Source organism: Lepisosteus oculatus, chromosome 22 (genome assembly GCF_040954835.1).
Source record: "Lepisosteus oculatus isolate fLepOcu1 chromosome 22, fLepOcu1.hap2, whole genome shotgun sequence".
NCBI classification, from domain to species: domain Eukaryota; kingdom Metazoa; phylum Chordata; class Actinopteri; order Semionotiformes; family Lepisosteidae; genus Lepisosteus; species Lepisosteus oculatus.
In genome coordinates, this window is record NC_090717.1 from 5,217,520 (window position 1) to 5,230,086 (window position 12,567).

General features: G+C 35.5%; 1 long non-coding RNA gene and 1 pseudogene across 1 annotated transcript in view; one reads left to right on the top strand and one right to left on the bottom strand.

Moving 5' to 3' along the window:
- The window catches only part of LOC107079758 (uncharacterized), a 140,833-nt gene that overhangs the window by 33,910 nt on the left and 94,356 nt on the right, over nucleotides 1–12,567 (bottom strand). The window lies entirely within an intron of this gene.
- On the top strand, nucleotides 6,651–6,747 carry LOC138224527 (U6 spliceosomal RNA; annotated as a pseudogene).

Sequence of the window (12,567 nt, forward strand, 5' to 3'; positions counted from 1 at the left end):
TGTACTGAGATAAAAAGGAATAAGAAGTCTATGCATTCTGATGAAGAGAAATCTGTTTATAAGCATCTAGATTTAAGAATGTTTTCTTCTACTGATCATAGAGATTTTGAATGATAAACATGTGATTAGGGTATACCTAGTACATGACAATTCTGTGCTTAAAATAAAATGTATCACTCCATCACCTAATACACTTCCAGGAAAATCACAACATTACCACCCTAAGATACTCCATTGGTTGATAAATTTAGCTAGTGCACAAAGCAAATGCAAGGTAAAGTATAACTGGAGATAGAGGAAGAACATTTGGCAGCCTTGTTTTCAAATAAAAGAAAAGCAAAACAATCAAATGATAAGAACAGGAAATAAAAAAGTAGGAAGTGGTGACCTTGTTTTGTGATTTACAGCTTTTTTTAGCTGGGTGATGAGACAGAACAGGGTCAAAGTAAGTATAAAAAAGAGATTGCATGATCAAAATAAAGACACCAATATGTCAGGCCCTACTCTAGGTAATGTCAAATTTAATCATCTGAATTTTGCAAAGAATGCAAACATACCTGCGTAACTGAAAGTTGCTTGATGCTTTAATTTCCTTATAGGCTTTCCTACAGCAATGAAATACACATTCTGAAATAATTCAACATTCAATTGATGAAACGTTAAATAGAACAGAAACATTCATGGACTGACAATACCCCATAGGTTAGCAGTATTCTTAATGCTGAAGGTTATTCAATGTAGTTTTTGTAATCCACTTATCCATTACAGGGTGAAGAAGGAAGCTGGAGCCTAACCTGACAGGTAACAGGTGCAAGGCGGGATACACTTTGGATGGGATGCCAGTCCATTGCAGGGCACACACAGATACAAACACAGACATAAACACACTTACACCAGAGCCAGTTTTCCCAGAAGCCCATTCACTTACCCACCTACTAGTACTGTATGTCTCTGGACTATAGGAGGAAATCCATGCAAACATGGGATGAATATAGATACCCAATGATGATAGCACTCCAGGTATTGAAACCAGGGTCTCAGCTCTGCAAGGCAGAATTGATAACCACTGTGCCAACATCCCTGCCCAGAAGCAAAAACATCAAATTGCAAATTTAGAATATATCACTATATATAAAATAGCATGTGGAACAAAACCAGTCCAAGTATCTGGCAGTGGGGTAAGTACTATGTTTTGCAATGAGAGGGATACATCAACATTATTGAGGTAAGTGCAGCATACAGAAGACATCTACAGTAAACAGGGCAGATAGTGCATAGTGAAAGAGTAAAAGTTCTGCAACAAAAAAAAAGGATATTGCAGATTTCAAGTGTAATGAGGCTATGTTGAAATAATGGGAGTTGTAAAGGTGAATCTAAAGAGTAAGGTTTAGTGAAGTTGAGAAGAGATGACCACTGGTGCTTCTGGAAGTCTTGAGGAGGCTTCACAAAGTGCTCAGGGCCTGCACAGTTCTCATCTCAGGTCTTTCCACCAGACTGGAGCAACATTAGAGAGGGAGAACATTTCAAAAGAGAGAGAGCAAAAAGAATCCCAGCCTGTAGAGAATGAAGACAGGCAGAGAATAGAGAGAAACAGGGGCTTGGTAGTGGTAGTGGCAGGGAAAAGGCCTTAATTCCTGATTAATAGAAACAGGGAGGCCAGCTCAAAGAGAAATACAGTAGACTACAGTAGGTGAAACAGAACAGCATGTAGAACATCTGGTTGAAAAGGGGCATTTTCTCTGAATGTTTTTGAGGAAAAATTGATAGGAGAGGAGAGGGAGGGGGGTCAAGGATCATTCCAAGCTTTCAGTAATGTATGAGTGGTGATATTTTAAATTATTTTGGTGTTTCTTTTCTCCCCCCAAATAAAGCTCTTAGTATCAAGCAATAGTGCTCAATTCCAAGCCAGACATGCAAAATGAAATGCTGATGAGGCTGCTATTGCATTTACAGTGCTTAGGAAACTGCTTACATACTCTTTATTATCATAGTCAGATATATTCAAAGAGAGGATTGTTCTTGGCATCTTGAACAAAGTAAAAGCACTTTAAAGTAAGTCAAGAATCCATGGTGACAATGGGCAAACATACTGTCACGACTATAGTCCCCCCTCCTTAAGGGTGCTCCAGCCCTTTCACTAAAGACTTCATTCTCTGCACCTGTTTCCCATTCCCTGCCCACCTTAAAAGCCAGGCGCTGACGCTCTTCCGGGCTCTGCATCTGATTTCCATATCGTGCGAGTCCGGAACCAGGAAGCGCCTGGTCCCGTTAAGGTTTTAACCCCTGTTCCTTGTCCTTGTCCCTGTCCGCCGGTTCCGACCCGGTCTTCGTGGTTTTTATCTTGTTCTGATGGATCTTCTGGTTTTGGACTTACTCGTGTGTTTTTGGATATTCCCTAAGGATTACTCTTGGATTTTTCGCCTCGGCCACACCTCCCCCGTGCACCAGCGCACCTTGGACACGCCCCCCTGTCTTCAGCCTCGTTTTCCTGCATAACGTTTCCCCAGTGTTCCCCCACTTCGTCGGATTGTGTCGTCCGCATAGGGTCCGGAAAGAACTGTTCGTTACACATACTATATGCAGTACTGTAGTCACGTGGCTAAGACATATAGACCACATACTGTAAACAGTATCACAGACAACAGATTAAAAAATAGTTAAAATTGTCAAATCTACCAAATGTCATGTATAGTTTTACTTCCCACTAAAAGAGGTACTTCAGCTTGATAGCCTCTATAGAACATGTGAATTCAGTGCACAAAAATGTCACTGTCACCTCAGTTCAGCAATAATTATAGAGGTACAGTATGTGATTTATTGTCACTGACACTCTCAAACCAACCCTTTGGTTTCTTGAAAAAGAATGTTTATGTCAGGGGAGACAATGACATTTAATCTTAAGAACTGATATACAGTATAGAAGTTATTAAAAAAATACATTGATTTGAAAAATAAGGTAGAAAATAAGCCGATAAAATTCAAAATGACTTCCAAATTTAACTGCAAGAAAGTATCATGCTTGGGAAAGTCAAAACCAAATGACTTCCTGGATTAATATTTCTGGAATTAATATTCCAGATTAATATTCCAAAGGCATCTCAGATTAATTAACAAATTATCCAAACCATTTAACAAGTTAAGTTTTTAATAGCACGTTATTGTACATAAAGGAATATATACTGTATAACCACATTAAAACATAGTAGAAAAAGATACTGTACTGTTAGACTGTCAGGATATTAAGGATCTTTCTGAGAATGGTTGTGCTGAGTATGATGCTGTTAGGTTTATCTGGGCAAGACTGATTGTCAGACGGCTTTGGAAGACAGAATGATCTCACTGGATATCTTTTGGGAAAATGGAATTGTAAGCCAAACCACAGAAGTATGGAAAGATACAGCATATTAATGCACTATAAGAGGATTTATATCTCTGTATAATCTTGAAATTAATATAGATTTTCTGAGCTAAAATCATAATTTTGTTGGAGCCCAAGATATCTTTGTGATTGCAGTTTAAGAAATCTATGTAGTCTGGAGGGAGAAGGTTTATGTAGGATGTGAGATTTTTGCCATGTCATTTCCAAACTGTTTTTGTTACTTTCTATTTCAAGTTTAAAAAATTGCCAAAACACCTTATTTCTTGATCTTGCCACAAAATCTTAACAGGTCCCATTGCATTGAATTAACATATCTGAATGTTATTTAACACATCTTGTTCCGTTTGCATGTAAATTACAGCACGAATGTGACAGTGACATGGTGCACAGAGTGCACAGAGCAAGAAAAGATACGGTAACATTACACATTAATTACTGTTTCATTTTTGCCAAACCACTTAATCATGTTACCCCACTTCAAAGACAAGAAAGCACAGTTTTTCAGTTTTATTACCATATCAGTTTTACTACTGTGTGCAGTTAAAGAACCTAAAACAAATTCCAACAACAACACCAAATTGTAATAAAGGAATTTCATGTATTCTTTTTTAGCTAAAATATTGTTATTGTTTAAAAGACATTTCTGTTTTTCTTATTTACTGGACAAATTCCTTAGCTGTCGTTTTGAGCTTAATTAAAAGGCTCTAGCACACGGGTCAGCTAATAAGATGGCATGAATCACACGTCTTTTTCACTCCTTTACATCCATTACATTTTTATTCCTACCTGCAGGCAAAATATTCTCTTGACATTACTATAGCTGTCCAGAGTGATAAAAGGAAAAGTAAAAAGGAACTTCCAAGTTCAGAACTTAAAAAGCCCAGAGATGAAAGTTGAAATTGATTCTCACCTACCAACCAGCTCAAATCCAAGGTACAGTAGGTTTATCCTGTCCATAACATTGTATGCTATTTTCCTAGACTTGCCTTCTTCCTGTGGTTTAATTTGTGCATGGAGATAACAGCAGTGTGTGCCAAATCTGGAAGACCGGAATGTTGTGGGACATCAGGAAGGAAACAATGGGTTATGATCTCAAAAACTAATGAATGTAATTAATGCACCATTTCACTAAAACAATTCAGTTTTGATTGCTGTTTCCTGCTTCAAATTTTAGGGGGTGGGGGGGGGGGGGGTATCTGTACATGATTTCCCCAGCCTGAGGAAAATGGACACTTCTGAAAAAGAATAATAGATGTAATTTAATTTTGGCTTTTTAGTTTTATATTTGGGTTAATTACATCTAGATTAATGTCCAATACCCATTTTAGAAGCACTCATAAAATATTACTGCAGCAACAGAATGACGATGCATTAATACTCAATGTAATCTATGAGTACTATCATAAAGAAGGGCTCAAGTCCGTAGAGGCTACAAAAAGTAACACCATCCCAATCTAATCATTTAAAGTCATATGAAGATGCTGTTTAGAAGTCTGAATGGTTCTGTTTTAAAAGCTTATTAACATCACAAATCTGTTTCTCAGTATTGAATTATATCAATACCACATCACATTGAGGACCAATGTTACTGTATGTCTGTATGTTATTGAACAAGTAAATACAGCTAATCTTTTAGCACATTTTAAATACCTAACCAGAAAAGGAGCTTGTATTATTATACTGTAATCTAAAAGGTCAACAAAAAACAGAGAGCATTGCATTTGAAATGTTAAGTATAGACTGTTCCCAACTGATACCTTGTCAATCCATAATTTGTCTTTTTTCACTTTGACAGGCCACTGACAGAAATGACAAGACAGGATTATGTGCTGTTAAGGTGAAACTATTAAAAAAGGCTAATCGTCTAGGAGTTTACAATTTCTTCTTCTACTATCAGAAATTAATTATATATTTATACATAAGTAATTAAAAATAGGAGTGGGAAATGAAATCAAGATAGAAAGAAACTTGAAACTCAACATTCAAAGCAAGACAGGAAACTACTGTACATTTCTGGAAAAGCTGCAAAAAGGACACTTTTGCCAGTTCTGAAAAAGAAAAGCTTTCAACGATAAGGCTTAAAGAAAAGGCTACTGTTAGAAAGGAGAAGGGGAAAAAGTCTTGAATCTACACAACAGTTTGGCAACAGTTTGGGGGTTGTTAAGTAAAAATTTGCAGGGGGCTAAATTGCATCCAATTGTACACACATTTTCTATCACCTTCACCCCAGTTTCACCCTTACAACTGCCTCCCTATTTCATTCCTTGCAATGCGAGGTAGACATTGTCATTTCCTCAGCTAGGTGAGTTAACGGCAAACATTAAAATATTAACTATTGTATACCATCCCTTTACACCTGTCATATCAGCATGTACAGTAAATTAAGAAAATTGAAAAGATAACCTGATAAACGCAATGGCACAATGCATAATTATTGTTGGACTCTTTCAGTGTTTGCATGAAGCAAATAGAAGCAAAGTGTATGATACAGAGTCTTGTCTTCATCCCAAGGTTTTCCCTTGCAAACCTTATTAAAAGTGAAGCACACAGAATATGATTAAGGCTCCATAACATCAAAATGAAGACATAATTCACAAAAGCAAAGTACTGGCCATAATATTATATTTGAGATCACTATTTCTTGCAAAGGAACAAGTAAAGGTTTACTCCATGCTGAAAAAAAAGAAAAGAAACACAACGTTTCGGCTGTGGAGCCTCCTCCAGTTGTTAGGGAGAGAGGAAAACCGGCAGTTGATAAAGCACGGGAGAACAAAAACTGGGAGTGGAGAGGAGGCAGGAGCAGGAGAGAAGCAGTATTGACACTCAGGTGGTGTGAGGTCGAGAGAGGTAAAGAGAGGGGTGAATTCAAAACATGCAAATGAACAGAGAGGATTAGAAGGAAACAAATCTGTTGTTGAGAGAAGGGGGAAGGTGTGATCCTAGTTTTAGGATAATTTTGGTTTCGGATGTCTTTCTGCAATAAGAGTCACAAAACCCCTATTTGAAAATGCAGACGGAGAGCTCAGAATGATAATGGCTGTTAGAGGTGAAATGGGAAACTATGGGCTTGGAGAGATCTTTTATCCTCACAGCCCTGGAATGTTCCCTGAAATGGTCCCCCAGTCTCCTTTCTGTTTCACCAATGGAAATGGTTTCTGCACGATATGGAGTAAATAAGATTGCTGGAAGTACAAGATGCCATCTGAGTTATCCGGTATTGTCCAGAGAAGTCTTGAATGTGTGTGGATTGGATATATATTGGATATAATGCTTGCTTTGGCAGTACATCTACATAAATTGGAATGAGACAGAGAAGATGGCCCCTGTGCAGGGATGACATCACTATTTCATTCTTGAAAAGTACCTTTATTACTTCTTGCCAATTAAATTAATCAAGCATATTTTAATTACATTTAAATAAGAAGTAGGAGAGATAATGTACAGTATAATAACAAAAGCTATACAGTACCTTTAGAAATCATATACTGCACAGCATATTATTTTTAATACCTCGATAAGCAGGTTGTTAGTGCTGAAAGACTCAAGATAGAATTTAAATGTTTTAGAGCAGGTGAATAATTTGTGGAAAGGACTGACAGACTTAGTAAGTAACAGTAAAATTTTCTGGCAATTCTGCAATGTCACAATAGTGAAACAGCATAACATAAATTAATGCATAGGTGACGGATGAAGAATGTAACTAATACTGCTCATGGAGAGAGGATGAGCACATTAAAACATTTAATGGATTTTGCCTCAAGCAAGCATAAACGTAGCCCCAGTCTGAATTATGCATTGAATATAGAGAAAAGTCTTTTCTTGGTCTTAAGCTTTTTATTTTGATTTCCATTTTTTGATGAACATGAGACACACGACATAATCTAAAGCTACACCCATACATGCAATGGTTTTGTTAAAATAGGAATTCAGCAGTTCCCTACTCACTTCAAATGCCGCACAAAAAAACAAATATTCTGACCTTCAAATGTGTCAGTAACGAAATACTTTGTTCCTATGAAACATAAAAAAACACATGAGAATTTATTGCCTCTCAGATCTTGAGATGTCCTCATGAACCTGTCCTTTAAAAACAAAATCATTATTGCATGTGAAAACAATAGATCCATATATGAGGTGATTTTACAATTTTCCTTTTACTTTTACACTGAGTACCGTAAATCTGACTTTGTTTAGAATTGGCACATATACACTGTATTCTCATTTAGTAACAGACAATTATATCCAATGTGACATTATACAGTACATTACTATAAACCCTTTTACAGTAATTTACTTAAGCAAGTGTACAAAGGAATAGCTGACATGGGGTGTGTCTTGCTCACTGCCAGATTCTTCTCAGATTGAACTCTTCATTGCCACCTTCAAATTCTAGCTGGCCTAAAAACAAGATTCTTCTTCGACAATTCAAAAAGATTTGTCTCATTTATAGGAGTTGCTTTTTCCGGGTGATATCTGTATGTTTAAGTTTGTTTCACTTATGTTTAATCTATTCCTGTTTTTTTTCCCACTGAATTCAATTTCAGACTAGGGGTGCTATCTGTGTGCAGTTTGTCAATGTAGTGTATGTTCTCCTTGTGTTCATGTGGTCTTCCTCCAGGTGCTCTACTTTCATCCAACAGTCCAAAGACATACTGGAAAGTTAATTGGATTCTGGATAAATCTCCCCTGGTGTGAGTGTGTTTTTGTGTCTCTGTAATGGACTGGTGTCCTCTCCAGAGCGTATTCTGCCTTGAGCCAGTTGCTTACTGGAATAGGCTCCAGCTCCCCTGTGACCCTGTATTAGATGAAGCGGTTACAAAATGGATGGATGAAATGTAAATTAATAAGGAGGAAAATCAAATGGTAGGACTGAGCAGTGATAGCACCTGCAACTGCATCTCCATCATCTAAAAGTTTCCCATGTAATCATAAAGTCGTTTAGCCTTTATTGCTTCTTGATTACTGAAATTATAGTATTGTGTACAGCTGTTTAACGTGCAACCTTGAATGAATGGCATAATATTCCCACTTTGTTAACGAAAAGAGACAACTACCAAAGTCACTTAAAATGTGCTCTTGAAGAATACTATTAGACAATTTTTTGTCACAGTTGAAGGACTTTCCTGTTTAAAGTCGCTAGACAACAATAAACACCAGTATAACAATACATCTTGTCACAATAATACATAAGTCACAATATATTAAAAAGAGTGTCTTTAAAAATTTGCAAGTACATGGTATCTGTATTATTAAAAATACCCTGCATTAGAAGAAAATAATGGTATATAGACTGGATTTTGTTTGTTTCAGTCACAGTCACAGCCTTTGGAAATCTTAAAATTCTCTTTAAAGAGCTGACCTACAGTATATACAGTATAAGTCAATGAGTATAATACATAAAGTTTTTTTAAAATAAGGATATCTTATTAAATTGCAATAGCTGTTAAAAACGTTTGCTGCTCTGAAGTTTGATCCACTGTACACATTCATTGGTTTTGATTGACAAGGAGCCAGGTACAATTGCATGAAAATTATATCAATTATTTTCATAATACCTTGGATTTAGGCTCATGAATACGTACAGTACACCATATCCATTAATTATGAGCAAAGATTCATTAGTGTGTTTGGGTGGATGTTATAGCCACTGTTTTGACTGTTTTCTTGTATTTTAGAATATTAATGAATTGTTGAACTCTCCAATGGCTCAGTATGAATTCAATTTATTCAGAATTCCAAATTGAGTTGATATATTATCATTTTTAACTAATTAATAAATTCTAACTATTTAATTGATATAATAAGAAATTAATTGTCATGTCACTAAGTATTAATATACTGTATAGATATACTGTATGACATACTGATAAATGACATTCAAAAAGGTTAAATTTTAGGTCTTTAAATATGTATTTTATGCATTTTTGTCTAACTCATTAAATAAATCAATTAAGAAATGGTCTAAATGAAGTTTAGAAACCCAGATCTGTACTTTCGAGTATACTGTGCCGGATATCCCATACCATTTTAGTATTTAATATTTAAGTAAAAAAAAAAAGTGAAGAATTTTACAGAATCCATTTTTATTTGTTGTCCCTACTTGAATTTCAGAACTTTATTCATGTCACGACTTTTGGAAACCCGATTCTTCTTTTGAGCAATTCAATCTAGAAATAATATTTTTGTGTCTGCCACACCAAAAAAATACTTTTAAGAGAGTGGTTTGATGTAATGTGCTGCCTACACCCCTCTCCCACCCACACCTGTAATTGCTTTCAGTGAATGCTCAGTCTGTATTCGCTGTGATGAATGACATTCTTTCCCCAATAAATCAGAAGGATAGTATATAGTATTTGCATGTTTCTTTCTCTTATTTTTCCATGCTAAATAAAAATTTGAGTCCTGTGTTTGCTGCACTCCATTCATATTTATACCATTTATGTTTATACTTAATACTGTAAATGAATGTACAGTACCTTTCTTTCAGTTATCATTTCGAAAGCCTTCTCTTCATGTGCATATTGTCACACTTGTGTTTCTTCCTGACCTTTTTTCCTAGATATTTGTACACTTTATGTATTAAGTGAATAAAGTGAAAAACATTCATTTCATTTCTCTTCCACACCCCTGCTGTCTGTCGTCTTTCACTTCAACACTCCCTACTGTCTCTGTCCTCCTAGATTTATGATGAATTTCAGCAAATAAGGAGCAAAAGCATAACCCAGAGGAAAAAAAATATATGTTTTTGCCTGGCCTAAACTCAGCTCCGTTTACTGCAGGGCCGTATTTGTTTAACTTAAAGTTTATTAAGGATTTCTCACAACAACAAAAAAGAAGGAAAAAGATGATGCAATTCACAATGATAACAAATAGGTCCTTAGAGAGATAAAAATAAAGAACATTTATGTTTAAATATAAATAGACATCCAGTTCAACATCATCATATACATAATGCTTCAGTAAATGAAGCACTTTATAGAGGCATATACTGTATATAATCCTTTGCACATGGAGACTCCTTTTGGGGATTAGAAAAATAAGTAAATTAATTAATAAAAATGGGGTTATAATTTAGGGAAAGCAAAAAAAGAAAGGCAGTACATTTAATAGCTGCTATCATTACCATCTTGATAAATCTGACTTGATCCTTGCATACATTAGCTAGCAGAGACTCATTTCTCAAATATGCAAGGCAAAGGTCAAATGTTAACCTGATTTAGTCAGCAGAGAAACCATTTGAGCAACTGTACTGTAAGTTGTACCAGTATGGGTCAAGCTTTGAGCGGGTCCAAAATATATGCGGTAGGACCTGTGTCTATCACACACCTTGGGCAATGCTTTGGCCATTTTTAGTTCATTTAGTGGACTCTCTATGGAGAGAGATCGATTCTGTGTAAGAGGTATAATTGAAGGGATGTGTTGTCTAGCATTAAGAGAAAAAATGCTCTAAACATATCAAAACATACAGTACTTCCCACTGCTTGTTTTCTAATCTTTGGTCCCTCCTCAAACCCAAACAAATTCTGTAGACTGAAGTTAAAACTGAATATGCCAGCAAATTGACATGTAATATGTTTGTATTACTTCACCAGTACAGTAGATACTACATGGAATTTATACAGTGGAATTGTTGTGACAGATGACAGCTTGCAAGTCACTGCAAGGATTACCTGCACAAGACCAAAATTATATTAATTTGCTTCCACTTTCACTACATGAAGATGACGATGTTTCCTACTGTGTGGATGAGAAATGGTCCTTAATGTCCCTGGGGATCAGAATGGATATTTACATTAATAAAATATGTGCCTTTCTAAAATTTACATAGAGCTTATTAGCAATTTGATATTTTTATTTATTTCTGCACTTGCTGTTTGTTGCTTGTTGTTGTTTTTGGATGGAAGATTCAGCCTCCCTTAAGAGTCCCTCAATTATATATTGCTTTCAGCTATTCAACTGTGATTGCATTTGTTATTGAAGCAGACAAATGTTCAGACATGTCCTGCCACACACATGGAAGAAGGGTAAAATATCAGGTCTTAGCTATCAGCAAATAAATAGCAGACGTGGACATATACTGTAAATATGGGCTGTAAAAGTAGTAACAAATAATTGCAATACCTGTTTGTTGCTACTGTATCCCCTGTGAACTCATGAACAGAGGATGATTTATATCTGGTATGCGTTTACAAACAACCTCTAGTTGCTTAAATCATGCAGGGCCTGTTAGGGAAGTTTAAACATCAACCTCTGAGAAATACCTTTCAAAACTGGTTGCAGCAATTGAGTGCTGAATTGTTTTCATTTCAATAGCTAACAATTAAATCTAATTCATATAGAAGAAACATAACAAGTGACTCAAATTCCAATATACAAAAAAAAACAAAGCTATAGAACAAACTCCCCTATAGTACCAAAAACGTACATACACAGAAAATGTGTGATACATTTACTATATATTTACGAGACTATTTTTGCCTTTTTGATTTCCTGTCTCAGCACAGCAATAGATACCAGTGTTGAATGTCTGGAAAAAAACACAATCATTTATATTGCCCTGTACCTTTGTTCCTTTCTCTGTACACTTCTTCCTTAATAAGGTTATTTTACATTGAAATGCTGTTTTAAAGAGACACCTAAATAAATAAAAATGTTCAGTAATACATGGAAAACTTGCATGGGTTTGCCATTTTAATTTATCTCTGTTTCCTTCTGAAATGCTGTGGAGAAGTATAGTTCATGAGCCTGTTTTGCATGCAGCTATGGTCCAGTAAATAAATCTTAAGAGACAGTGGAATTCATTTTAATCCAATTAATAACCAGCCAATACAAGGAAGAATGGAGAATTAACCTATTGTCTGAAGTCTTTTTTTTTTAAAAAATTACTTTAATAAGAAACCAACTCAAAGCAATTTTCCTAGAATACTTTAAATTAGTCATGATTAGCAATAAAGTCTAATTCAACAGTAAAATGTAATCCTACAGATTGTTTTCTTTATAAGTACCTTGTCTCAGACTTTTCAGACTATTAGACACAGACACTAGCTTAAGTTGTGGCATTATGTTACTTCATTTCTGATTTCAAACAATACAATAAAGAGATATGAATTCTAAAAAAGATGTGTGTCCCCAATATGGAGAATCAACAGAAGATATTTGTGCATAGTGGCCAAAACTATTGCCTTGAA